At 47.2% G+C, this 27771-nt stretch overlaps 1 long non-coding RNA gene across 2 annotated transcripts in view; it reads left to right on the top strand.

Annotated features, from left to right (window-relative positions):
* Positions 1 to 15343, top strand: part of LOC126937153 (uncharacterized) — a 43956-nt gene extending 28613 nt beyond the window's left edge. For both annotated transcript variants that reach the window (XR_007719654.1, XR_007719657.1), the window contains 2 exons: positions 6472 to 6536; positions 14986 to 15343. This is a non-coding gene — a long non-coding RNA (uncharacterized LOC126937153). The remainder of the gene's footprint in view (positions 1 to 6471; positions 6537 to 14985) is intronic.
* The last annotated feature ends 12428 nt before the right edge of the window (positions 15344 to 27771 follow it).

The following is a 27771-nucleotide window of genomic DNA, read 5'->3' as shown; positions in this document are numbered from 1 at the left end:
AATTTGATAAACACCAAGTAGTCTTCCAAAAATGTTGCTGGTTCATCTTCCTTAAAATTTATTTTTCTTATTTATTTATTTGAGACTGCATCTAGCTCTGTCACCCAGGTTGGAGTGCAGTGGTGTGATCTCAGCTTACCACAACCACTGCCTCCCGGGTTCAAGGGATTCTCTTGCCTCAGCCTCCCAAGTAGCTGGGACTGCAGGCACCTGTCACCACGCCCAGCTAACTTTTTTGTATTTTTAGTAGAGACGGGGTTTCACCATGTTGGCCAGGATGGTCTCGAACTCCTGACCTCAGGTGATCCGCCCGTCTCGGCTTCCCAAAGTCTAGGGATTACAGGTGTGAGCCACCGTGCCTGGCCTATTATTCTTAATACATAATAGATGTACATATTTTCAGGGTACATATGATAATTTAACACATTCACATGTTGACATAAATGTGTATGAATTTGATATATTCATATATTGATGCATATCATGATATGACCACATTGATCATATCAGTGTAATTAAAATATCTGTCACCTTAAATATTTGTATTTTATGCTAGAAATATTTGAATTATTCTCTTTTACCTATTTCAAAATATATAATAGATTATTGTAGACGATAGTCACCCTGCTGAACTCTCAAACACTAGGTCCTATTTCTTCATATCAAACTGTATATTTGTACCCATTAATTAACCTCTCTTCATATCCCCCTCCTCCCTACCCTTCTTGGCTGCAGGTAACCACCAATCTACTGTCTGTCTTCATGTAACTCACTTTGTAGCTCCCACATAGGAGGGAGAACACGGGATGTTTGACTTTCTGTGCTTGGCTTACTTCACTTAACACAAGGACTCCAGTTTCATCCATATTGCTGCAAATGATAGGACTGCATTGTTTTTATGGTTGAATAATATTCCATTGTGTAATATATACACATTTTCTTTTTCTTTTTCTTTCTTTTTTTTTGTTTAAATTAAGATGAAGTCTTGCTCTGTTGCCCAGGCTGGACGGCACTGGCAAGATCTTGGCTCATAGCAACCTCCTCTTCCCGGGTTCAAGCAATTCTCCTGCCTCAGCCTTCCTAGTAGTAGCTGGGATTGCAGGCACACACCACCACGCCTGGCTAATTTTTTTTTTTTTTTTTTTTTTTTTTTTTTTTGAGACGGAGTCTCGCTCTGTCACCCAGGCTGGAGTGCAGTGGCCGGATCTCAGCTCACTGCAAGCTCTGCCTCCCGGGTTCACGCCATTCTCCTGCCTCAGCCTCCCGAGTAGCTGGGACTACAGGCGCCTGCCACCTCGCCCGGCTAAGTTTTTGTATTTTTAGTAGAGACGGGGTTTCACTGTGTTACCCAGGATGGTCTCGATCTCCTGACCTCGTGATCTGCCCGTCTCGGCCTCCCAAAGTGCTGGGATTACAGGCTTGAGCCACCGCGCCCGGCCTAATTTTTGTATTTTTAGTAGAGATGGGGTTTCACCATGTTGGCCAGGCTGGTCTCAAACTCCTGACCTCAGGTGATCCGCCCACCTCAGCCTCCCAAAGTGCTGGGATTACAGGCGTGAGCCACCACGCCCGGCCCATATACACCTTTTCTTTATTCGTTTATCCATTGACCAGCACTTAGGTTGGTTCCATATTTTGGCTCTTGTGACTAGTGCTGCACTAAACATGAGAGTACAGATATCCCTTTGATAAATTGATTTCCTTTCTTTTGGATATAGACCGAGCAGTGGGATTGCAGGATCATATGGTAGTTCATTTTTAGTTTTTTGAGGAACCTTTATGTAGTTTTCTATGGTGGCTGTGCAGGTTTACAAACCCCCCAAGAGTGTATGAGGGTTCCCCATTCTCTGCATCCTTGCCAGCATTTGTTCTTCCCTGCCTTTTTGGTAAAATCCATTTTAACTGGGGTAAGATGCTATCTCATTGTGGTTTTTATTTGCATTTCTTCCTTGATTAGTGATATTGAGCATTTTTTTTTTATGTGCCTGTTGGCCATTTGTTTGTCTTTTTTAGAGAAGTGTCTATTCAGATCTTTGCCCATTTTAAAATCGAATAATTTGTGTTTTTCTTCTATTGAGTTGTTTGAGCTCCTTATATATTCATATATTCTGGATAATAATCCCTTGTCTGATGGATAGTTTGCAAATGTTTTCTCCTAATCCATAGGTTGCCTCTTTACTATTGTTATTTCCTTTGCTGTGTCAAGCTTTCTAGTTTGTCGTAATCCCATTTGTCTATTTTAGCATTTGTTGCCTATGCTTTTGAGGTCTTACCCAAAAAATCTTTGCCCAGACTGACATCTGGAAGCATTTTCCAAATGTTTTCTTCAAGTAGTTTCCTAGTTTCTGGTCTTACATTTAAGTCTTTTTTTTTTTTTTTTTTTTTTTTTTTTTGAGACGGAGTCTCGCTCTGTCGCCCAGGCTGGAGTGCAGTGGTGCAATCTCAGCTCACTGCAAGCTCTGCCTCCCGGGTTCACGCCATTCTCCTGCCTCAGCCTCCCCAGTAGCTGGGACTACAGGCGCCCGCCACCTCGCCTGGCTAATTTTTTTTGTATTTTTAGTAGTGATGGGATTTCACTATGTTGGCCAGGCTGGTGTGGAACTCTTGACCTCAAGTGATCCACCCACCTCGGCCTCCCAAAGTCCTGGGACTGCAGGCGCCCACCACCATGCCCGGCTAATTTTTTTGTATTTTTAGCAGAAGCAGGGTTTCACTGTGTTCGCCAGGATGGTCTTGATCTCCTGACCTCATGATCCGCCTGCCTCAGCCTCCCAAAGTGCTGGGATTACAGGTGTGAGTCACTGCGCCTGGCCACATTTAATTATTTAATCTACTAGAGTTGATTTTTGTGTATGGTGAGAGATGGGATCTAGTTTCATTCTTTTGCATGTGGTTATCCAGTTTTCTCAGCTCCATTTATTGAAGAGATTGTCCTTTCCCCATTGTATGTTCTTGAGAACTTTGTTGAAAATGATTTGGCTGTAAACGTGTGGATTTATTTCTGGGTTCTCTGTTTTGTTCCATTGGTCTATGTACCTGTTTTTATGCCAATACTCTGTTATTTTGGTTACTATAGCTTTGTAGTATGTTTTATAATGTTTTTCTTGAGACAGGGTCTTGTTCTCTCACTGAGGCTGGAGCGCAGTGGTGCAATCTCAGCTCACAGCAACCTCCACCTCCCAGGTTCAAGCAATTCTCCTGCCTCAGTCTCCCTAGTAGTAGCTGGGATTACAGGTGCACACCAACACGCCTGGCTAATTTTTTGGTATTTTTACTACAGACGGGTTTTCACCATGTTGGCCAGGTTGGTCTCAAACTCCTGACCTCAGGTGATCCAGACACCTCAGCCTCCCAAATTGCTGGGATTACAGGCATGAGCCACAGTGCCTGGCCACTTTGTAGTATGTTTTGAAGCCAGGTAGTATATGCTTTTTTAAAAATTTTTTTTTTTGATGGCCGGGCGTGGTGGCTCAAGCCTGTAATCCCAGCACTTTGAGAGGCCGAGACGGGCGGATCACGAGGTCACAAGATCAAGACCATCCTGGCTAACACGGTGAAACCCCGTCTCTACTAAAAAATACAAAAAACTAGCCGGGCGTGGTGGCGGGCGCCTGTAGTTCCAGCTACTCAGGAGGCTGAGGCAGGAGAATGGCGTGAACCTGGGAGGCGGAGCTTGCAGTGAACTGAGATCCGGCCACTGCACTCCAGCCTGGGTGACAGAGCGAGACTCCGTCTCAAAATTTTTTTTTGAGACGAAGTCTCGCTCTGTCACGCAGGCTGGAGTGCAATAGCACCGTCTTGGCTCACTGCAACCTCCGCCTCCTGGATTCAAGCAATTCTCATGCCTCAACATCCTAAGTAGCCGGGATTACAGGCTCGCGTCACCACACCCAGCTAATTTTTGTATTTTTAGTAGAGACGGGGTTTCTACTGTTGGCCAGGCTGATCTCGAACTCCTGACCTCAGGTATTCCACCTGCCTCGGTCTCCTAAAGTGCTGGGATTACAGGTATGAGCCACCATGCCCGGCCCAGCTTTGTTCTCCCTTTGCTCAGGATTGCTTTGGCTATTCAAGGTCTTCTATGGTTTCATATGAATTTTAGGATTGTTTTTTCTAATTCTGGGAAGAATGTCATTGGTATTTTGAAGGATTTCATTAAATCTGTACATTGCTTTGAGTAGAATTGTCATTTTAACAACATTAATTCTTCCAATCAATGAGCATGAGATATCTTCCCATTTTTGTGTGTGTCTTTGTCAATTTATTTCATCAGCATTTTATAGTTTCCTTGTAGAGATCTTTCACTTCTTTGGTTTAATTTTCTTCAAGGTATTATATGTTCTTTGCAGCTGGTATAAATGAGATTGCTTTCTTGATTTCTTTTTCAGATTGTTGCTGTTGATATATACATAAATGCTACCTGGGTTTTGTATGTTATTTTTATACCCTGCAACTTTACTGAATTGATTTCTCAGTGCTAACAGTTTTTTTGGTGGAGTCTTTAGGTTCTTCTAAGTATAAGATCATGTGATCTGTAAATAAGGCTAATTTGATTTCTTCCTTTCCAATTCGGATGCCTTTTATTTCTTTCTCTTGCCTCCTTGCTTTGGCCAGGACTTCCAGTTTTATGTTGTATAGTGATGAGATTATGCTGGGCGCGGTGGCTCACGCCTGTAATCCATGCACTTTGGGAGGCCGAGGTGGGTGGTTCATGAGGTCAAAAGATCAAGACCATCCTGGCCAACATGGTGAATTTCCTGTCTCTACTAAAAATACAAAAAAGTTAGCTGGGCGTGGTGATGGGCACCTGTAGTCCCAGCTACTCAGGAGGCTGAGGCAGGAGAATCACTTGAACCCGGCAGGTAGAGGTTGCAGTGAGCCAAGATTGCACCATTGTACTCCAGCCTGGGTGACAGAGTGAGACTCCATCTAAAAAAAAAAAAAAAAAGTGATGAAAGTGGGCTCCTTGTCTTTTTCCAGATCTTAGAGAAAAGGCTTTAAATTTCAGTATGGTGTTAGCTGTGGGTGCTCGTTCATGTTGAACAAGGGAGGGGAGTATACCTCAAGTTGGCTTAAGAAAGATACATGTAAAAATGGGCTGTAGACTTAATGAACATCCCAATAAATGCCTGCATGTGTCAATCAATGTTGGATGGATGGTGAATGGATGATACACGCATGGATAGATAAATGGATGAATCACTATTCATCCATGCTGGTTGGATGGATGGATGGATGGTGATGGATGGATGGATGGATGGTGGATGGATGGTGGTGGGTGGGTGGGTGGGTGGATGGATGGATGGATGGATGGATGGATGGATGGATGGTGGTGGATGGATGGATGGATGGATGGTGATGGATGGATGGATGGATGGATGCTGGATGGATGGATGGCTGATGAATGGTGGATGGTGGCTGGCTGACGGGATGGATGGATGCTGGATAGATGGATAGATGCTGGATGGATGGATGGATGCTGGATGGATGGATGGATGGATGGTGGTAGGTGGATGGATGGATGGATGATGGATGGATGGATGGATGGATGGTGGTGGGTGGATGGATGGATGATGGATGGATGGATGGATGGATGGATGGATGGATGGATGGTGGATGGATGGATGCTGGATAGATGGATAGATGGATGCTGGAAGGATGGATGGATGGTGGTGGATGGATGGTTGATGGATGCTGGCTGGCTGGATGGATGCTGGATGGAAGGACGCTGGATGGATGGATGGATGGTAGTGGATGGATTCTGGATGGATGGATGGATGGATGAATGGACAGATGGATGGATGAATGGACAGATGGATGGATGGATGGATGGATGCTGTATGGATGGTAGATGAATGGATGCTGGATGGATGGATGGATGGTGGATGGATGGATTAACAGGACATTAGGTGGCCAAAATGCAGTCTGGGTGAGACTGATCCCAGATTCAATGCTGACTGTAATATACATAGACACTGAGGTGATATTTTACCCACATGACCTTGTTTAATCTTCCAACAAGGTATCATCACCATTTGAAAGAAGAGGAAACTAAGGGACAGAGAGATATGGTGCTGAACTGGGATCCAAGTCCAACCCCTCTGGTGTGGACTCAAGATATCTCCATTGGCCGGGTGCGGGAGCTCACACCTGTAATCCCAGCACTTTGGGAGGCTGAGGCAGGCAGATCACGAGGTCAGGAGATCGCGACCATCCTTGGTTCACCATGGCTAACATGGTGAAACCCCGTCTCTACTAAAAATACAAAAAAATTAGCCAGGCATGGTGGTGGGCACCTGTAGTCCCATCTACTTGGGAGGCTGAGGCAGGAGAATGGCATGAACCTGGGAGGTGGAGCCTGCAGCAAGCTGAGATTGGGCCAGTGCACTCCAGCCTGGGCGACAAAGTGAGACTCCATCTCAAAAAAAAAAAAAAAAAAAAAAAATGTCTTCATTGCTCTCTTCCACTCAGCTGCTGCCTAGTGGGGCCGGAGGAAGCTGTGAAAAGATGACCAACGTCAGAACATCCTGCTGATGGTAAGGGGTTTTCCTGTCTCAGAGAATTGTTGGTTCTAGCACATTCCAAAATCTCTCCAAGATGAAGATCTAGGCCGTGGTATATTCATGCATCCAACAAGCACTTGTCAAGGGCTTGCTTTGTACCATGCCCTGTGCCAAGTGGCAGAGATAAACTGTGAGCAGTGGGACCAACTCATTCTTTGCCCTCATGCAGTGAACAGCCCCACAGGTGACAGCGGGTCTAGGATCACCCTCTCTCCACCCCGGGTACACCCTGTCAAAAGCGGAAGGGGCAGAGCCAGTGACTTGTTGCTTACCAGATGCTTGGCCCCGTGCTCAGCCCTTTGGTCCTAAAGATTCTGTAAGTAACAACGAATACCAGAGGTAGGCAACTGGGAAGAAAAGAAACCTAGAGGGAACGGAGTCCAGGGACCAAGGGATATGAGCCCTGGCTACAACTCCAGGACAGGAGGAAGAAAATGCACCCTCTTCAACTCAGCCCGTCCCTCTGTGCGTTTGTGGTATGCGCTAACGCCGTCTGCACACATGCAGCTACCAACTGAGCCAGACTGTTGGGGTTCCCATAGGTCCTGAGGCCCGCCCACAGCCCTCTTTGCCTCCATTTCCCCAGTGATCAATGAAGAAGTGCATACATTCCTCTCTTTCCCCTCCTTTCCCCATCTCCTTGGCTCAGTGAAGAGGGAGGCAGCGCTCCTAATGCCTGAGGCTCCACCATCCTCCATTCAGAGTGTCGGCTTCTTACCCAACACCAATCCCAGGCTCCCTGTGCGCCTTTCCTCCCCAGGCACCGAGGCCTGGCCACCTGCCCACCTTGCACACATCACCAGCTTCCCTTGCGCATGGCTTTGCTGACCAGTCCCTGCTGCCTGCTCAGGCACTAGAGATTGGTGGTGCCTGCAGGCCGACAGCTGCTGGGCAGGCAGGGAGGCTGGTACGTCTGTCTGCCAGCTTTGCCATCCTGTACCTGGGCAATTTCCTATGCCAGACTGGTGTGCAGGGTCCCTCCACCTCAGTGTCCAGAGACATCACCAGGCCGGAGCACACCCACTGTGTACCTACTGTGTACCAGAGCCCGGGATGCCCCCACACCAGGTCTACTCCCGCTTCATCTTTAAGTCAAACCGCAAGGCAGGCTCTACTGACTGCCCTGCTCTAAACACGAGCCAGGGTCAAATTTGGGATGAAGTGTGTAGAAAGTAAAAGTTCCTCTTCAAAGCTTCCCTTCTTGTTAAAAATAAATCATAAGTGTTAGAAATAATAGTTTCTTTTAAAGACTAGATTTATGCTAGACGTGCTCACAGGCACGTAGTACATTCTATGTCCTTGTACTTTAACCAAAATATGAGTGCTGGACGTGCTCACAGGCATGTCCCAGCTCACAGCCTATACCCCTTCCTTTTTGGAAATGTTATTACTTTTCTAGGTCCTTTCATAAACAACTTCCTCTTTTCCTTTATCCTTCCATTACTTTTACCTGTTTGGAAAAGTTTTAAACTGTTAGCCAATCGGGTTTTAGTTTAGATTGTAAGGTCTGGTTCCAGCCAATGGAGACAGGACATAGTAGCAGGGACAAACTGCCTAAGGAATAAAAATTGCTTCCCTCCTTTGTTCGGATGTGCTCTCACCACTGTTCCACCTGTGATGAGCACCCTTTCGGCAGAAAGTACAAAAGGCCTTGCTGAGAGCATTACATTTATGTTCAAGGGCTATTTCTTCATGGCACCGGGGAGCAAGCATTTACATATAACAGTGCGTCTAGGAGCAGGGACGGCCTTGCTGTGAACTCCTGGTCAGTGCTGGTCCCTGCATCTGGGATGTTGTCCTCTCTGATTTCCAGTCTGGAGTGCTGGACCCTGCCAGGGGGAGAGCATCTTAGCCGAGGGCCCTGGGCTCTGGGGTCCTGAACACAGCCTCTGTTTCTCCATCCTCATGATGTGGAGATAGATGGCCTGGTCCCATTCTGGCCCCCGTGAAATGAGAGAAGGTTCTGGAAAGGTGCCTTGTCTAGCGCCACGCAGTCACTGGGAGGATTGCAGAAGCAGCTCGCTCCAAACATTTAGGGTAGAGCCCAGGTTTACCACTTCTGCCTGCCACAAAGGGCTCCAAGCTCTCCCCACTGGCCCCCTTGGTAGCCTCAGCAGGGTTCACGGCACACAGCTGCTGCTGTCATTATGAATTTAGGTCTCTCTGCACCACTTGAGTGCATGTTCTACAAGGGCAAGCGTCTCATTTGCCATGTTCTGCAGAATCCCCTAAGCCTGGTGGGGACAGAGCACGGGCTTGAGCTGTTGCTTGAAGATATGGTTGGAGGAAGGCTTTATGAACACCGACTATGTTCCCAGTGCTTTTACAGCAGTGGGTATGCAGCAGGTGCTTAACAAAAACTTGCCAGAAGACTAAGTGAATCAGCTGGGGAATTGGACTGATATCTTTTTTTTTTTTTTTTTTAGACAGAGTGTCGCTCTGCCTCCCGGGCTGGAGTGTGGAGCGCAGTGGCACAATCTTGGCTCACTGGAACCTCCATCTCCTGGGTTCAAGCAATTCTTGTGCCTCAGCCTTCTGAGTACCTGGGATTACAAGCATGTGCTCCAACACCTGGCTAGTTCTTTGTATTTTTAGTGGAGACAGGGTTTTGCCATGTTGGCCAGGCTGGTCTCGAACTCCTGGCCTCAAGTGATCCGTCCGCCTCTACCTCCCAAAGTGCTGGGATTATAGGTGTAAGCCATCGCGCCCGGTTGGAGTGACATCTTTTGTTGCAAGCCTGGAGCATTAAGTAATGACAGAAAGTAGGGAATTGCTCAAGAAACAAAAGGACGGGTTAGGTCAGAGGGACACGGGGCCAACCTGGAAAAAGCACCCAGTGGCCGAAGCTGGGATGATTAGAACAACAAAATAAATAGCGTAGCATGGGATTATGACCTAAAGTATGACATAAATATACATCAATTCATAGTGATTGAATAAATGGTGGAGAGACAGATCTTGCTTAGAGAAGAACAGAAGAATCCCAAGTGACATGTAGTCCTGTCCCCCTCCAGGAGGTGGAGCTAAAACCTTTGCCCCATGAGAGTGCAATGTACTTAGTGCCTCTCTTCTCTCTCCCAAATAACAGAGTATGGAGTGGGGAACAGCAAGTCACAGTGCAGGTGCCTGGCGGGTGTGACCCCAGGCAATGAGGTCTCGTGGGCTGCATGGGTCCCTGCTGTGATGAACGTGAGCAGAGGGCATTTGGCTTCACGGTCTTCTCTCTAGACTGATCAGGAGCAAACCTCAGACAGCCCCAGGTGGCGGGGGGCATTCTGCAGAATACCTCACCAGCGCTTCTCAAACCTGTCTCGGTCATAAACAGCAAGAAAAGGCTGATAAACTGTCAGAGATGGGAAGGAACTCATACCTCAGTGCAAAGCAGTGCCCTAGGTTGGATTCTGAACAGAAAAAGGGCAGTGGCAGGCAGACTGGTGAAATCCAAATGTAACCTGAGTTTGATTAATAGCAATGTACCAGCCGGGTGTGGTGCTGCACTCCTGTAATCCCAGTACTTTGAGAGGCTGAGGCAGGAGGATCGCTTGGGGCCAGGAGTTCAAGGCTGCAGTGAGCTTTGATTGCACCACTGCACGCCAGCCTGGGTGACGGAGGAAGACCCTGTCTAGAAAAAAAAATAGCAATATATCCATGTCAGTTTCTTTTTTTATTATTAAATATATGCTATTTAATATATACCTAATGTACTTTTTAAGGAATACTTTGGGAGTTTTTTTGAGACAGAGTTTTGCTCTTGTCACCCAGGCTGGAGCGCAATGGCATGATCTCAGCTCACTGTAACCTCTGCCTCCCACGTTCAAGTGATTCTCCTGCCTCAGCCTCCCAAGTAGCTGGGATTATAGGTGTATGCCACCATACCCAACTAATTTTGTATTTTTAGTAGACGGGGTTTTGCCATGTTGACCAGGATGGTCTCAAACTCTTGACCTCAAGTGATCCACCTGACATGTCCTCCCAAAGTGCTGGGATTACAGGCATGAGCCACCGCACCCGGCCATAATTAATACTTAAATATAGATTGTTTAAAGGGCAGACTGGGCACAGTGACTTACATTTGTAATCCTAGAGCTTTGGGGAGCTGAGACAGGAGGATTGCTTGAGCCCAGGAGTTTGGGGCTGCAGTGAGCTATAATCACACCACTGCACTCTAGTCTGGGTAACAAGTGCGACCCTGTTTGTAATCACAATAATAATGTGCAGAATGTAACGTGAAATGGTTATGACAGTCAAACAAATGAGCACATCCATCATCTCGCAGTGTTGCCCCTCTGTGTGCGTGTTGAGAGCCCCTAAAATCTACTCTCAGTAAATTTGCAGTTAAAATACAGTATTATTGATGCCTATAGTCTTCACGCTGGACTTTAGATCTTTAGACTTATTCATCCTACGTAACTTTAACTTTGTACCCTTTGGCCTCCATCTCAATCTCCCCCACCCACAAACCCCTGTAACCACTGTTCTACTGTTTCTATGTTTTGACACTTTTTTTTTTTTTTTTTTTTTGAGACAGAGTCTTGTTCTGTCACCCAGCCTGGAGTGCAGTGGCGCAGCCTCGGCTCACTGCAAGCTCCACCTCCCGCGTTCACTCCATTCTCCTGCCTCAGCCTCCGGAGTAACTGGGACTACAGGCGCCCGCCACCACGCCCGGCTAATTTTTTTTTTTTGCATTTTTAGTGGAGACAGGGTTTCACCGTGTTAGCCAGGATGGTCTCAATCTCCTGACCTCGTGATCCGCCCGCCTCGGCCTCCCAAAGTGCTGGGATTACAGGCATGAACCACTGCGCCCGGCCATATTTAACACTTTAAAAAAATATTTTGGGCAGGCGCCGTGGCTCATTCCTGTAATCCCAGCACTTTGGGAGGCTGAGGCGGGTGGATCACTTGAGGTCAGGAGTTCGAGACCAGGCTGGTCAACATAGTAAAAACCCATCTCTAGTAAAATACAAAAATTACCCAGGCATGGTGGCGAGCACCTGTAATCCCAGCTACTCAGGAGGCTGAGGCAGGAGAATCACTTGAACCCGGGAGGGGAGGTGGAGGTTGCAGTTAACTGAGATACCACTACTGCACTGCACTCCAACCTGGGCAACAGAGTGAGACTCCATCCCTCCCCTCCCGCCAAAAAATTTCATATATACATGAGATCATGCAGTACTTTTCCAAACATAGGTTTGGCTCACTTCACTTAGCATAATGTCTTCAGGTAGGTTCACCTACGTATCTATGTTGTCACAACAGGCAGGATCTCCTTTTTTTTTTTTTTTGAGTCAGAGTTTCACTCTTGTTGCCCAGTTTGGAGTGCAATGGCGTGATCTCAGCTCACTGCAACCTCTGCCTCCTGGATTCAAGCGATTCTTCTGCCTCAGCCTCCTGAATAGCTGAGATTACAGATGCCCGACACTGCTCCCAGCTAATTTTTTGTATATTTAGTGGAGACAGGGTTTTCTCATGTTGGCCAGGCTGGTCTCGAACTCCTGGCCTCAGGTGATCTGCCTGCCTTGGCCTCCCAAAGTGCTGGGATTACAGGTGTGAGCCACCGTGTCCAGCCAGAATCTCCTTTATAAAGCTGGAAATATTCCATTGTATGTATAGACCACAATTTCCTTATCTAGACCTCTTGTCAGTGGACACTTAGGTGGATTCCATGCCTTGGCTATTGTGAATAGTGCTGCAGTGAACATGGGAGTGCAGGTATCTCTATGAAGTGCTTATATTTCATCTCCTTTGGCTATATTCCCAGAAGAGAGATTGCTGGATCATATGGTGGTTCTACCTTTGGTTTTTTGAAGGACCTTCATACTGTTTTCCATAATGACGGTACCAATTTACATACCCATCAACAGTGTACAAGTGTACCTTTCACCACACCCTTGCTCATATTTATCTCTTGTCTTTTGATAACAGCCATCCTAACATGTGTGAAGTGATATCTCATTGTGGTTTTAATTTGCTGCCATGGTCAGTTCGGACTGCTATTACAAAATATCTTAGACTGGGTACTTTATAAGCAACAGAAAGTTAGTGCTTACAGTTCTGGAGGCTGGGCAGTCCAAGATCAAGGCACCAGCTAACTCAGGATCTGCAAAGGGTCCATTCCTCAGATGGCACCTTCTATGTGCTCTCATGTGGTGAAAGGGGTGAACAAGCTCTCTCAGGCCTCTCTTACAAGGGCATTAATCCCCTTTAAGAGGGCAGAGTCCTTATGATCTGATCACCCCCAAAGGCCCTACTTTTTTGGGGCAAGTGGTTTGGAGTCTCTCTTTGTCACCCAGGCTGGAGTGCAATGGCGCTATCTTGGCTCACTGCAACCTCCACTTCCCAGGTTTCCACAATTCCCCTGCCTCAGCCTCACGAGCAGCTGGGATTACAGGTGCGCACCACCACGCCTGGCTAATTTTTGTATTTTTAGGTAAGATGGGATTTCACCATGTTGGCCAGGCTGGTCTCAAACTCCTGACCTCGAGATCCGCCCACCTTGGCCTCCCAAAGTGCTGGGACTACAGGCGTGAGCCACCGTGCCCAGCTGGCCCTACTTCTTAATGCCATTGTCTTGGGGATTGGGTTTCAACCTAGGAATTCTGGGGAAACACAAATATTCAGTCCCTGGCATTTGCATTTCTGTCGTCATTGGTGATGTTGGGCACCTTTTCATAGACTGGTTGGCCATTGTGTGTGCGTGTACACTTTTAGTTTTATTGTAACAAAGCAACTTGTACACTTTTTCCTTTTTAATTTAGATATTGGGTCTCACTTTGTCACCAAGGCTGGAGTGCAGCAGCATGATCATGGCTCGCTGCAGCCTTGAGCTCCTGGGCTCAAGCGATCCTCCCAACCTCAGCCTCCTGAGTAGCTGGGACTACAGGCTCATACCATCATACCTGGTTAGTTTTTTACATTTATTTTTTTGCAGAGATGGGGTCTCACTATGTTGCCCAGGCTGGTCTTAAACTCCTAGACTCAAACAATCTTCCTGCCTTGGATTCCCAAAGTGCTGGGATAACAGGTGTGAACCACCACTCCCAGCCTTTAAAATAATGTTTTTAGAGGTAAGGCCTTGCTATATTGCCCAAACCGATCTTGAATTCCTGGCCCCCTCAGCCTCCTAAGTAACTGGGATTACATGTGTACACCACTGCACATTTAAAACTGAGCATCAGCCGGGCGCGGTGGCTCATGCCTGTAATCCCAGCACTTTGGGGAGGCCGAGGTGGGCAGATCACAAGATCAGGAGATCAAGACCATCCTGGCCAAGACGGTGAAACCCCGTCTCTACTAAAAACACACAAAAAATTTAGCCAGGCATGGTGGCGGGCACCTGTAGTCCCAGCTACTCGGGAGGCTGAGGCAGGAGAATGGCATGAACCCAGAAGGTGGAGCTTGCCATGAACCAAGATTGTGCCACTGCACTCCAGCCTGGGTGACAGTGCGAGACTCTGTCTCAAAAAAAACAAAACAAAACAAAACAAACAAACAAACAAACAAAACTGAGCATCACTTGTCCTTTCCAGTGAAACAGAAGGAAAATTTTTAAATAAACCGGAACAAAATTACTATAGAAAATGTCAATTCCAGATAAGATCTTACAGTTTCTGCTGATTCTCCCATTGATTGGCAGGGCTCAAGTAATCATTAGGAGAGAATTCATTTTGAAAGCGTCATCTTAAGCCGCAAGGATGTCTGTTAAATGTCACAATTAAACACCCATTGGCAATTTTTGTCTTCTTTGAAAAATGTCTATGCAGGTTCTTTGCCCGTTTTTAATTAGGTTATTTGTGGGATGTTTTTGCTATTGAGTTATATGAGTTCCTTATGTATTTTGGATAATTAATCCCTTATCAGATGCATGGTTTGCCTTTTCATTTTGTCAGTTATTACCTTTGCTGTGAGAAGCTTTTTGGTTTTATGTAGTCCTATTTGTTTATTTTATGCTTTTGTTGCCTGAGCTTTTGGTATGTTGGTGTGATATCTAAAAAGTCATTGCCAAAGCCAATGACAAGGAGCCTTCCCCCTGTTTTCTTCTAGGAGTTTTATGGTTTCAGGTCTTACATTTAGGTCTTTAATTCACTTTGAGTTGATGTTTTGTATGGTGTAAGATAAGGGCTTAATTGCATTCTCTTGCACATGGATATCCAGTTTTCTCAACATCATTTATTGAAGAGACTGTATTTTCCCCATTGTGTCCTTCATATGGCTTGGCTCTGGTCCTCACCCAAATCCCATGTTGAATGGTAATCCCCATTGTTGGAGGTGGGGGCTGGCGGGAGGTGATCAGATCATGGGGGAGTGTTTCTAATGGTTTAGCACCGTCCCCCCAGTGCTGTCTTGTGATAGAGTTCTCACGAGATCTGGTTGTTTGAAAGTGTGTAGTGCCTCTCCCTTCACTCTCTCTTCCTCCTCCTGCCAGGTAGACGTGACTGCTTCTCCTTCACCTCAGCCATGATTGTAAGTTTCCTGAGGTATTCCCAGAAGCAGAAGCCTGTACAGCCCGCAGAACCGTGAGCCGATTACGCCTGTTTAGAAATTACCCTGTCTCAGGTTCTTGCACATGATAGCAGTGTGTGAACAGACTAATACAGTTCTCTTGGCACCCTTATTGAAAATTAGTTGACTGTATCTGCTTGGGTTTATTTCTGGGCTGACTTTCCACTGGTCTATGTGTCTGGACCATCCTACTTTGATCACTATAGCTTTAGTATACTATATATAGTAAGTACACTATAGTGTATGTAGTATGTATGGTATATAGTAAATAATAGTATATAGTAAATACACTATAGTGTTTATACAGTATAGTATATATATACTCTATATATTCTCTCTCTCTCTCTCTCTCTCTATATATATATATATATATATATATATTTTTTTTTTTAGATAGGGCCACTCTGTTACCCAGGCTGGAGGGCTATGGCACAATTATGACTCGCTGCAGCCTCTGCCTCCCATGCTAAAGCAATCCTCCCGCCTCAGCCTCTCAAGTAGCAGAGACTACAGGCATGTGTCACCACACCTGGCTAATTTTTTTTTTTTTTTTTTTTGAGACGGAGTCTCGCTGTGTCTCCCAGGCTGGAGTGCAGTGGCGCGATCTCGGCTCACTGCAAGCTCCGCCTCCCGGGTTCACGCCATTCTCCCGCCTCAGCCTCCCAAGTAGCTGAGACTACAGGCGCCCGCCACCATGCCCGGCTAGTTTTTTGTATTTTTAGTAGAGACGGGGTTTCACCATGTTAGCCAGGATAGTCTCGATCTCCTGACCTCGTGATCCACCCGCCTCGGCCTCCCAAAGTGCTGGGATTACAGGCTTGAGCCACCGCGCCCGGCCCACACCTGGCTAATTTTTGTATTTTTTGTAGAGATGGGTTTTCACCATGTTGCCCAGGCTGGTCTTGAGCTCCTGGGCTCAAGGGATCCAGCCGCCTTGGCCCCCGAAAGTGCTGGGATTACAGGCATGAGCCAGCACACCCAGCCTCAACATCCTTTCTTGATAAAAACTTTCAACAGTTTAGATATACAAGGAAATTCCCTCAATATAATAAAGGCCATTTATGAAAAGCCAACAGTTAAACCAAAACAGCTAACTTTCAGCTAAACTGAAAGCTTTTGCTTTAAAGTCAGGAACAAGACAATATGCTCACTCTTGTCTCTTCTATTCAACATAGCTCTGGAAGTACTAGCAAGAGGAATCAGACAAGAAAAAATAAATAAAAGCAATCTCAATTAGAAAGGAAGAAGTAAAATTATCTCTGTTTGCTATGACATGAGTCTATTAGTAGAAAACCCTGAAGACTCCACAAAACAATTGTTAGTTGAACTAGCAAACAAATTCAGAATAAATTCACAGGATTCAAAATCAGCATACAAAAATCAGTTCTGGCTGGGCATAGTGGCTTGCACCTGTAATCCCAGCACTTTGGGAGGCTGAGGCAGGAGGATTGCTTAAGGCCAGTTTGAGACCAGGTTGGGCCACACAGCAAGACCCTGTCTCTCTCTCTTAAAAAAAAAAAAATCTGGCCGGGCGTGGTGGCTCAAGCCTGTAATCCCAGCACTTTGGGAGGCCGAGACGGGCGGATCACGAGGTCAGGAGATCGAGACCATCCTGGCTGACACAATGAAACCCCGTCTCTACTAAAAATACAAAAAAATTAGCCGGGCGAGGTGGCGGGCGCCTGTAGTCCCAGCTACTCGGGAGGCTGAGGCAGGAGAATGGCGTAAACCCGGGAGGTGGAGCTTGCAGTGAGCCGAGATAGCGCCACTGCACTCCAGCCTGGGCAGCAGAGCGAGACTCCGTCTCAAAAAAAAAAAAAAAAAAAAAAAAAAATCAGTTCTATTTCTTTATATTAATAATGAGACAGCTGAAAAGGAAAGCAAAAAAAAAAAAAATACCATTTATAAAGGCATCCAAAATAATAAAGTACTTAGGAATCAATTTAACCAAAGAGATGAAAGACCTGTATACTGGAAACTATAAAACATTGATGAAGTCGGGCCTGATGCCTCACGCCTGTAATCCCGGCACTTTGGAAGGCTGAGGTGGGTGGATCACCTGAGGTCAGGAGTTTGAGACCAGCCTGGCTAACATGGTGAAACCCCATCTCTACTAAAGATACAAAAAATTAGCTGAGTATGGTGGTGGAAACCTGTAATCCCAGCTACTGGGGAGGCTGAGTCAGGAGAATCATTTGAACCCAGGAGGCAGAGGTTGCAGTGAGCTGAGATGACACCACTGCATTCCAGCCTGGGCAACAAGAGTGAAACTGCATCTCAAAATCAAACAAAACAAAACAAAAAGAAAGTGATGAAAAAGTTGAAGACACGAATAAATGGAAAGATATCCTATGTTCATGGATTGGATGAATTAATATTGTTAAAATGGACAATACTACCCAAAATGATCTACAGATTCAACGCAATCCCTATTAAAATTCCGACGGCAGTTTTCATAGAAATAGAAAAAAAGTTCTCAAATTCACAGGGAGCCACAAAAATCTCTGAATAGCCAAAGCAACCTGGAGAAATTAAAAATAAAGCTGGAAGCATCACACTGCCTGCTTCAGCATTGGTTTCTCAGTAATGACAAGTGTGCCGTGGTGATGTAAGAAGTTAACAGTGGGGGAACTGGGTCGGGGGGCGTCTAGAGGAACTTTCTGTACTGTCTTTGTAACTTTTCTACAAATATCAAATCATTCTAAAATAAAAGGTTTTTAAAAGTGAGTAGAAACATGATCTTAGGCCAGGAGGGTGTCTTTTGGGGCCTTGGCTCATCACGGCATAGTGACACTCTTGGGCAGATATCCATCGTCCATTCTTTATTGGCTACAGCTGGTGTCACTATCCTGAACGGCCTTGGGCACAAGTGGGGCCCAAAAAGGCCGGGCACCTAGGAAGACCAGGAGGGCTGCAACTCATTCTGCAGTGTCACCTCAGCCTGGCAAAGTTCTAGGGGTCACCATGATTGTGTACAGTCTCCACTTTCTGACCCCCGTCTTAACCTGCAACTTCCTGGCCTCTGTGGACACCCTGGTGGTGTATGCACAACCTCGTACCTATGGGCACAAGGCCAGGGAGCCGAGTGGTTATGCCCACGGGCATTGGCACCAGTGTGTGTCTCTGTTTCCTGGCTGACACCTATCCACACATGTCTCCTCTAACCTGTGTTTTCCTCACATAAGGTGGGACAGGAACCACCATGTTGAATCCAAGGTAGTCCAGGGCTGGAGCAGGGAAGGGCTGTCTGGTCTTAGATGTGCTGTGCCTCACTTGCAGGCGAGAGCATACAGGGAGGAATAGGAACAGAGGCCCCAGGGACGAGAGGCGGCTGGCAGGACTGCGCCTCCCCTTTCACCTTCTCTCTCCTGACACCTAGTTCCCGTTCTGTCCCAAGGCTCTTAGGAAGACAGAATCTTCTGCCTCTCTCTCTCTCTTTGGATCCTATCTCTCTCTCTCTCTCTCTCTCTCTCTCTCACACACACACACACACAGTCTCATTCCCACTCCCTGACTTATTTCAGAGAAACTTCAATTCAGCATCACTCTCCCCATCCCCAAAAGTGCAGACACGCCCCACGGGAGCGCCGGGACATGAGCAACAATGTCTTTCCCTTCTTTTATTTCTTAAAATAAATTTATTGGCCGGGCGCGGTGGCTCACGCCTGTAATCCCAGCACTTTGGGAGGCCGAGGCGGGCGGATCACAAGGTCAGGAGATCGAGACCACGGTGAAACCCCGTCTCTACTAAAAATACAAAAAAATTAGCCGGGCGTGGTGGTGGGCGCCTGTAGTCCCAGCTACTCGGGAGGCTGAGGCAGGAGAATGGCATGAACCCGGGAGGCGGAGCTTGCAGTGAGCCGAGATCGCGCCACTGCACTCCAGCCTGGGCGACAGAGCCAGACTCCGTCTCAAAAAAAAAAAAAAAAATTTATTTATTTTGAGATGGAGTCTCACTCTTGTCACCCAGGCTAGAGTGCAATGGCGCGATCTTGGCTCACTGCAACCTCTGCCTCCCCGGTTCAAGCGATTCTCCTGCCTCAGCCTCCCAAGTAGCTGGAACTACAGGCACCCACCACCACGCCCGGCTAATTTTTTTATTTTTAGTAGAGGTGGGGTTTCACCATGTTAGCCAGGCTGGTCTCAAATTCCTGACCTTGTAATCCGCCTGTCTCGGCCTCCCAAAGTGCTGGGATTACAGGCGTGACCATTGCGCCCGGCTGTCTTTCCCTTCTTAAGAGAAGGTATTGATGTACTATTCGACCTAGATTTAAAGTGCCGATTCGAAGAGCTTCAAGAGTCTCCTGAAATGAGCCCGTGTGCCAGTCTAGTGACCTCACCTGCTCCTCATGCTCCCCTTCGCTGCCTGGCAAGGGCTGTGCCTGAAGCCTCTTGTGTTGAGCTCATCATCGGTTACAAGCACTGGGGACACACGGCGCTGAGAAAGCTGCAGAGCTGCAGAGCTGCAGCCCCGGAGCCAAGGCAAATGAGATGCGGTCAAAACCTCGTGCCTGTGACCACAGATACGCAGCGGGGTGAGTCCTGCCATGGGCGGGGTGCGGCTGTGCACATGAGAGCTCAAAAGGGTGGGGTGCGGCCAGGGCAGGCTTCCCTGAAGGGAGCCAGGGAGAGTGAGCAGCAGAAGCCAGGAGGAGCAGGGCAGAAGAGAAGAGAGTGTTCCAAGCAGAGAGAACAGGCTACACCAGGGCCCTGTGGCAGGACGAAGCTTGGCACGTCTGAGGATCTGGAAGGGGTCAGAGCAGCCCAGACAGGGTGGGCAGGCCAGTGGGCAGACTGGAGCATGCGGGAACTGCAGGCCAGGCTGGGGACATTGTGCAGCTGTGGTACGCTGTCAGCAGCAATGACACGTCCCCTCCTGCTACTCTGTGGAAGCTCAGAGGCCACTGCAGATACACAGGAAAACACTGGAGGGATATTTAGGAGGTACAAACCACAGGACAGGGTGGCCAACTGGATGTGGGGAGTGGGGCTGGGGGAAGTCAAGGGTGACACTAGCTCCTAATGAGGCCTTTGAGGGCAGAGGGCTCATGCCCAAGGCAGGGAGCCCCAAAGGTCTGTCCTTCACACATCACCACTGCCGGGACTCCCTGGGCCATCAGGCCTGATGCTCACAGTCCTCCTGTGCCTCTGCTCGCCTCTCAGCACTGTGACCTGGGTGGCCCTGGCCGTGCTGCTCCACTTCGCCACATAGACACCATCTCCTTATCCCCTGGAACTCTTATACCATGAGTTCCATTATAATCTTCACTTCACGCAGGAGGAAACTGAGGCTCACAGAGGTGAAATAACTTACTGAAGGTCACACAACAAGGGGCAAAGCTAGAACTCAAGCCCCGATCTGTCGAACACCAAGACTCATGCCCTTCCCAGCTGCATGAGTAGCTGGCCCTCAGCACCTGCAGAGGACTGGTTCAAGGACCCCATGGATACCAAAATCTGCAGAGGCTCCAGTCCCTGATGTGAAGTAGCATGCTAGGCCGGGCGCGGTGGCTCACACCTGTAATCCCAGCACTTTGGGAGGCTGAGACGGGAGGATCACGAGGTCAGGAGATCGAGACCATCCTGGCTAACACGGTGAAACCCTGTCTCTACTAAAAAATGCAAAAAACTAGCCGGGCGTGGCAGCGGGCGCCTGTAGTCCCAGCTGCTCGGGAGGCTGAGGCAGGAGAATGGTGTGAACCCGGGAGGCGGAGCTTGCAGTGAGCCGAGATCGCGCCACTGCACTCCAGCTCGGGAGACACAGCGAGGCTCCATCTCAAAAAAAAAAGTAGCATGCTACTTGCACAGAACCTGTACACATCCTTCCATATACTTTTTATTTTTATTTATTTTTATTTTTTTTTGAGTCGGAGTTTCGCTCTTGTTGCCCAGGCTGGAGTGCAATGGCACAATCTCAGCTCACCAAAACCTCCGCCTCCTGGGTTCAAGCGATTCTCCTGCCTCAGCCTCCTGAGTAGCTGGGATTACAGGCATGTGCCACTATGCCTGGTTAATTTTGTATTTTTAGTAGAGACAGAGTTTCTCCATGTTCGTCAGGCTGGTCTCAAACTCCCGACAGTTGATCTGCCTGCCTCGGCTTCCCAAAGTGCTGGGATTACAGGTGTGAGCCACTGTGCCCGGCCAGATACTTTTAAAAACATTTTGAGATGGGGTCTTGCTCTATTGCCCAGGCTGGAGAGGAGTGGCAAAAACTTGGCTCACTGCAGCCTCAACCTCCTGGGCTCAAGCAATCCTCCCTTCTCAGCCTTCTAAGTAGCTGGGACCACAGGCAAGTGCCACCATGCCCAGCTAATTTTGTTCATTTTTTTGTAGAGACAGGGTCTTTCTATGTTGCCCTTTCTATGCGGCCTCAAACTCCTGGACTCAAGCGATCCTCCTGCCTGGGCCTCCCGAAGTGCTGGGGTTACAGACATGAGCCACTTTTCCTCACCACCTGGTTTAAATGTAGTTTAAATCATTTCTAGATTACTTAAAATACCTAGTACAATGCCTATAACATCACTTTACTTGTGTGGATTCAGTGCACAAATTCGAGGTTTGTTTTTTGGAACTTTGCGGATTTTTTTTTTTTTTTAAGAGATGGGGGCCGGGCGCGGTGGCTCAAGCCTGTAATCCCAGCACTTTGGGAGGCCGAGACGGGTGGATCACGAGGTCAGGAGATCGAGACCATCCTGGCTAACATGGTGAAACCCCATCTCTACTAAAAAATACAAAAAACTAGCCGGGCGAGGTGGCGGGCGCCTGTAGTCCCAGTTACTCGGGAGGCTAAGGCAGGAGAATGGCGTGAACCCGGGAGGCGGAGCTTGCTGTGAGCCGAGATCCGGCCACTGCACTCCAGCCTGGTGACAGAGCGAGACTCCGTCTCAAAAAAAAAGAATTAAAAAAAAAAAAAAAAAGAGATGGGGATTTGCTTTAAAGAGATGGTGTGGTGGCATGTACCTGTAGTCCCAGCTACTTGGGGGGCTGAAGCAGGAAGATTGCTTGAGCCTGGGAGGGTGAGGCTGCAGTGAGCCATAATCACACCACTGCACTCCACGCTGAGTGGCAGAGCAGGACCCTGAAAAAAGAAAAAAGAAAAAAAGAAAAGAAAGCAAGCCCGTGGGGAAGGAGCCAGGGCAAGTTGGGCAGGGGTTTCTCCTCTTCTAAAGATAGAGGAGCAATAGCATTATGTCCAAGATAATGGCCTGTATTAGTCTGTTTTCTGCTGCTATAACAGAATGCCACAAACTGAATAATTTTAATGAACAGAAATGTATTTGGCTCATGGTTCCGGAGGTGGTGAAGTCCAAGAGCATGGCACAGGCACCTGGTGAGGGCCTTCTTGCTGCATTTATACCATGCAGGGCAAGCCAAGTACACAAGACAGAGAGAAATTGGGGGCCAAATTTATCCTTTTATCAGGAGCCCATTCTTGTGAAAACAAACCCATTCCAGTGATATTGGCATTAATCCATTCAAGAGGGCGGAACTTACTCGCCTCTTAGAGGCCCCACCACTAAATACTGTTGCAAGTTTCCAACATGTGAACTTCTAGGGGACACCTTCAAACTATAGCATGGTCCTCCGGCCCAATTACAGCAGTATTAGGGGAGGAGAGAATGAAGGATCATTCCCAGAGATACAAGCACCAAGTCTACTCCTACCCTGTTGGCCATTCCCAGCTGCCAGGGAAGCTGAAAAAGGTGGTCTTTATCTGGGCAGGCCTCCATCCAGTAGAAATCAGGGACTCGATGACTGAGAAAGGGGGTGCATGGGCATTTGGGGTCAACCTGAAGTCTCCACCTACCATATGTGGTATCTGCACTCCAAGCTCATCTGCAATTACCCATACGGTCTGATTTCCTCGCTTATGATTCCTTCTCAGGGTTCAACATCTGTTTATTGAAGTGTCCATTTGAGTGGGCCTCAGAGTGAGGTCAGTTTCTGTCAAGGGTTGTCATGGCAGTTTGAGAAAAAGTCTTTAATTTTGCCCTTCTGCATGAACAGTAGTGTCACTATTTAGAGGATTCTAGGTGAATAGTTATTTTCTCTCTGGCTTCCCTTTCTGCTACGGACAGCCTTGCTGCTATTCTATCCCCTCTCCTTTTTTTTTTTTTTTTTTTTGAGACAGAGTCTCACTCTGTTGCCCAGGCTGGAGTGCAATGGCACGATCTCGGCTCACTGCAAGCTCCGCCTCCCAGGTTCACACCATTCTCCTGCCTCAGCCTCCCGAGTAGCTGGGACTGCAGGCACCCACCACCACGCCAGGCTAATTTTTTGTACTTTTAGTAGAGATGGGGTTTCACCATGTTAGCCAGGATGGTCTTGATCTCCTGACCTTGTGATCCGCCCGCCTCGGCCTCCCAAAGTGCTGAGATTACAGGCGTGAGCCACCTTGCCCGGCTCTATTGCCATTCTTTTGTAGGTGATGCATTCTTTTCCACTGGTTGTTCTCTGTGTTTTAGCCTCTTTCCACTTCCCCACTGCTAACCTTTCCAGGGCCCCACTGTTTCTGAAGAGCTTTGGATTGGTGGCGTCTCCCAAGGGTGCAGCCATCTCCTTCTCTTCTGCATTCTTCTAGACAACCAGCCATGAGAATGAGGGTGAGCCAACGGCTTTTAAAAATTATTATTATTGGACCGGGTGTAGCAGCTCACATCTGTGATCCCAGCACTTTGGGGAGCCAAAGCAGGAGAATCACTCAAGCCCAGGAGTTAGAGACCAGCCTGGGCAACATAGTGAGACCCTGTCTCTCAAAAAAAAAAAAAAAAGTTAAATCAGGCATGGTGGTGGATTCCTGTGGTCCCAGCTACTCAAGAGAGTGATGTTGGAAGATTGCTTGAGTCTGGGAAGTCGAGACTGTAGTGAGCCATGGAAGTACCACTGTGCTTCAACCTGGGTGACAGAGTGAGACCCTGTCTCTAAAAATAAAATAAATTTAAAAAATCTTACTATGGGCCGGGCGCGGTGGCTCAAGCCTGTAATCCCAGCACTTTGGGAGGCCGAGACGGGCGGATCACGAGGTCAGGAGATCGAGAGACGATCCCGGCTAACACGGTGAAACCCCGTCTCTACTAAAAAATACAAAAAAATAGCCGGGCGAGGTGGCGGGCGCCTGTAGTCCCAGCTACTCGGGAGGCTGAGGCAGGAGAATGGCGTAAACCTGGGAGGCGGAGCTTGCAGTGAGCTGAGATCCGGCCACTGCACTCCAGCCTGGGTGACAGAGCAAGACTCCGTCTCAAAAAAAAAAAAAAAAAAAAAAAAAAAAAAAAAAAAATCTTACTATGGATGTAAAATTCAAATAACATAAAATTTGCCATTTTAACCATTTTAAAGTGTATAATTTAATGACTTCCAGCATATTTGCAATGTTGTGCAATCATCACCTCTGCCTAATTCCAGCACATTTTCTTCACCCTAAACAGAAGCCCAATACCCATTAACACTCACTCCCATTTGTCTCCTCCCCAGCCCCTGGCAACCTCCCAGGCTCAAACAATCCTCCCACCTCAGACTCCTCAGTAGCTGGGACCACAGGCATGAACCACTATGCCTGGCTAATTTTTTTTTTTTTTTTTTTTTTTTGAGACGGAGTCTCGCTCTGCCGCCCGGGCTGGAGTGCAGTGGCCGGATCTCAGCTCACTGCAAGCTCCTCCTCCCGGGTTTGCGCCATTCTCCTGCCTCAGCCTCCTGAGTAGCTGGGACTACAGGCGCCCGCCACCTCGCCTGGCTAGTTTTTTGTATTTTTTAATAGAGACGGGGTTTCACTGTGTTAGCCAAGATGGTCTGGATCTCCTGACCTCATGATCCGCCCGTCTCGGCCTCCCAAAGTGCTGGGATTACAGGCTTGAGCCACCGCGCCCGGCCGATTTTTTTTTTTTTTTTTTTGATAAATAGCATCTCACTATGTTGTCCAGGCTGGTCTCTAACTCCTGGGCTCAACTGATCCTCCTGCCTTGGCCTCCCAAAATCGTGAGATTACAGATGTGAGCCATCATTAATCCACCTTCTCTCTCTATGGATTTGCCTTTTGTGGACATTTCATATAAATGGGATCAAGATGTGGTCTTTTGTTTTTGGCTTCTTTCCTGTAGCCCCTAATATATTTAAGATTCATCCATGCTGTAACATGTATCATTCCTTTTTATGACTAATATTCTGTTGTATAAGAATATGCCACATGTCCGGGCGCGGTGGCTCAGGCCTGTAATCCCAGCACTTTGGGAGGCCGAGACGGGCGGATCATGAGGTCAGGAGATCGAGACCATCCTGGCTAACACAGTGAAACCCCGTCTCTACTAAAAAAATACAAAAAACTAGCCGGGCGAGGTGGCGGGTGCCTGTAGTCCCAGCTACTCGGGAGGCTGAGGCAGGAGAATGGCGTAAACCCGGGAGGCGGAGCTTGCAGTAAGGTGAGATCCGGCCACTGCACTCCAGCCTGGGCGACAGAGCGAGGCTCCGTCTCAAAAAAAAAAAAAAAAAAAGAATATGCCACATTTTGTTTATCCATTCATTGGCTGATAGACATTTGTTTTTTTCCTGCCTTTTGACTATTATGAACAATGCTGCTATGAACATTTCTGTACAAGTTTTCTTTTTTTTTTTTGAGCACGTGTTTTCGGTTGTTTTGGGTATATACCTAGGAATGGAATTGCTGGATCATATGATAATTCCATGTTTAACTTTTTCAGAAACTGCCAAGCTGTTTTCCACAGTGACTGTACCATTTTACATTTCCCCAGCAATACATGAGGGCTCTAATTATTTCACATCCTTGCCAACATTTATTTTTCTTTTTGCAAAAATTACAGCCATCCTACTGGGTGTTAAGTGGAATCTCACTGTGGCTTTGATTTTGCACATCATTGATGACTCATGGTGTTGAGCATCTTTTCATGTATTTTTTTGCTGTTGAGTTGTATAAGTTCTTTATATATTATGGATACTATGTCATTATCAAACATATGATTTGTTGATGTGTTCTCCTATTCTTTGGGTTGTCTTTTCACTTTCTTGATATGATGCACAAAAGTTTTTAACTTTGATGAAGTCAAATGTGTCAATTTTTTCATTTGTTGCTTGAACTTTTACTTTACTACCAAGGAATCCTTTGTCAAATCCAAGGTCTTTTTTTTTTTTTTTTTTTTTTTTTTTTTGGAGACGGAGTCTCGCTCTGTCGCCCAGGCTGGAGTGCAGTGGCCGGATCTCAGCTCACTGCAAGCTCCGCCTCCCGGGTCTATGCCATTCTCCTGCCTCAGCCTCCCGAGTAGCTGGGACTACAGACGCCCGCCACCTCGCCCGGCTAGTTTTTTTTTTATATTTTTTAGTAGAGATGGGGTTTCACTGTGTTAGCCAGTATGGTCTTGATCTCCTGACCTCGTGATCCGCCCGTCTCGGCCTCCCAAAGTGCTGGGATTACAGGCTTGAGCCACCGCGCCCGGCCTAAATCCAAGGTCTTATAGATTTACCTCTATGTTTTCTTCCAAGAGTTTTATGGCTTTCACTTTTTTTTTTTTTTTTTTTTTTTTTGAGATAGAGTCTTGCTCTGTCACCCAGGCTGGAGTGCAGTGGCACAATCTGGGCTCACTGCAACCTCCACCTCCCAGGTTCAAGTGATTCTCCTGCCTCAGCCTCCCAAGTAGCTGAGATTACAGGTGCCGCCACCACACTCGGCTAATGTTTTTATTTTTAGTAGAGATGGGGTTTCACCATATTGGACAAGCTGGTCTTGAACTCCTGACCTCATGATACACCCGCCTCAGACATCCAAAGTGCTAGGATTACAGGTGTGAGCCACCACGCCCGGCCTGGCTTTCACTGTTATATGTAGGTCTTTGATCCATTTTGAGTTAATTTTTATATATGGGGTGAGATAAGGGTCCACATTCATTCTTTTTGAAAAAACTTTTTTTGATAGAGATGGGGGTCTTACCATGTTGCCCAGGTTGTTCTCAAATTCCTGGACTCAAGCAATCCTCCCATCTTAGCCTCCTAAAGTGCTAAGCTTACAGGCATGAGCCACCTCACCCGGCCCAACTTCATTCTTTTTTTTTTTTTTTTTTTTTTTTTTTTTGAGAGAGGGTCTCACTCTGTCACCCAGACTAGAGTGCAGTGGCACGATCTTGGCTCACCACAACCTCTGCCTCTCAGGCTCTAAGCAGTTCTCCTGGCTCAGCCTCCCAAGTAGCTGGGATTACAGGCATACACCACCATGCCCAGCTAATTTTTGTATTTTTAGTAGAAACAGGGTTTCACCATGTTGGCCGAACTGTCTAGAACTCCTGACCTCTAATGATCCACCCGCCTCGGCCTCCCAAAGTGCTGGGATTACAGGTATGCACCACTGCGCCCAGCTTCAATTTCATTCTTTTGCACGTGAATATACAGTTACCAGAGCACCGTTTGTTGAAAAGACTATTTTTTCCCCATTGAATAGTCTTGGTGCCCTTGTCAAAAATCAATTGACCACAGATAAGATATATGGTTTATTTCTGGACTGTCAATTCTGTTTCATTGATCTGTATGTCTATGCTTGTGCCAGTACCACATTGTATTAGTCTATTCTCACGCTGGTAATAAAGACATACCTGTGACTGGGTAATTTATAAAGGAAAGAGGTTTAATACACTCACAATTCCACGTGGCTGGGGAGGCCTCAAAATCATGGCAGAAGGCAAAGGAAGAACAACAGCACATCTTACATGGCAGC

The sequence above is a fragment of the Macaca thibetana genome, chromosome 15 (genome assembly GCF_024542745.1).
Source record: "Macaca thibetana thibetana isolate TM-01 chromosome 15, ASM2454274v1, whole genome shotgun sequence".
NCBI classification, from domain to species: domain Eukaryota; kingdom Metazoa; phylum Chordata; class Mammalia; order Primates; family Cercopithecidae; genus Macaca; species Macaca thibetana.
The sequence above is the reverse complement of the archived record's forward strand: the minus strand, read 5'-3'. Positions and strand labels throughout refer to the sequence as shown.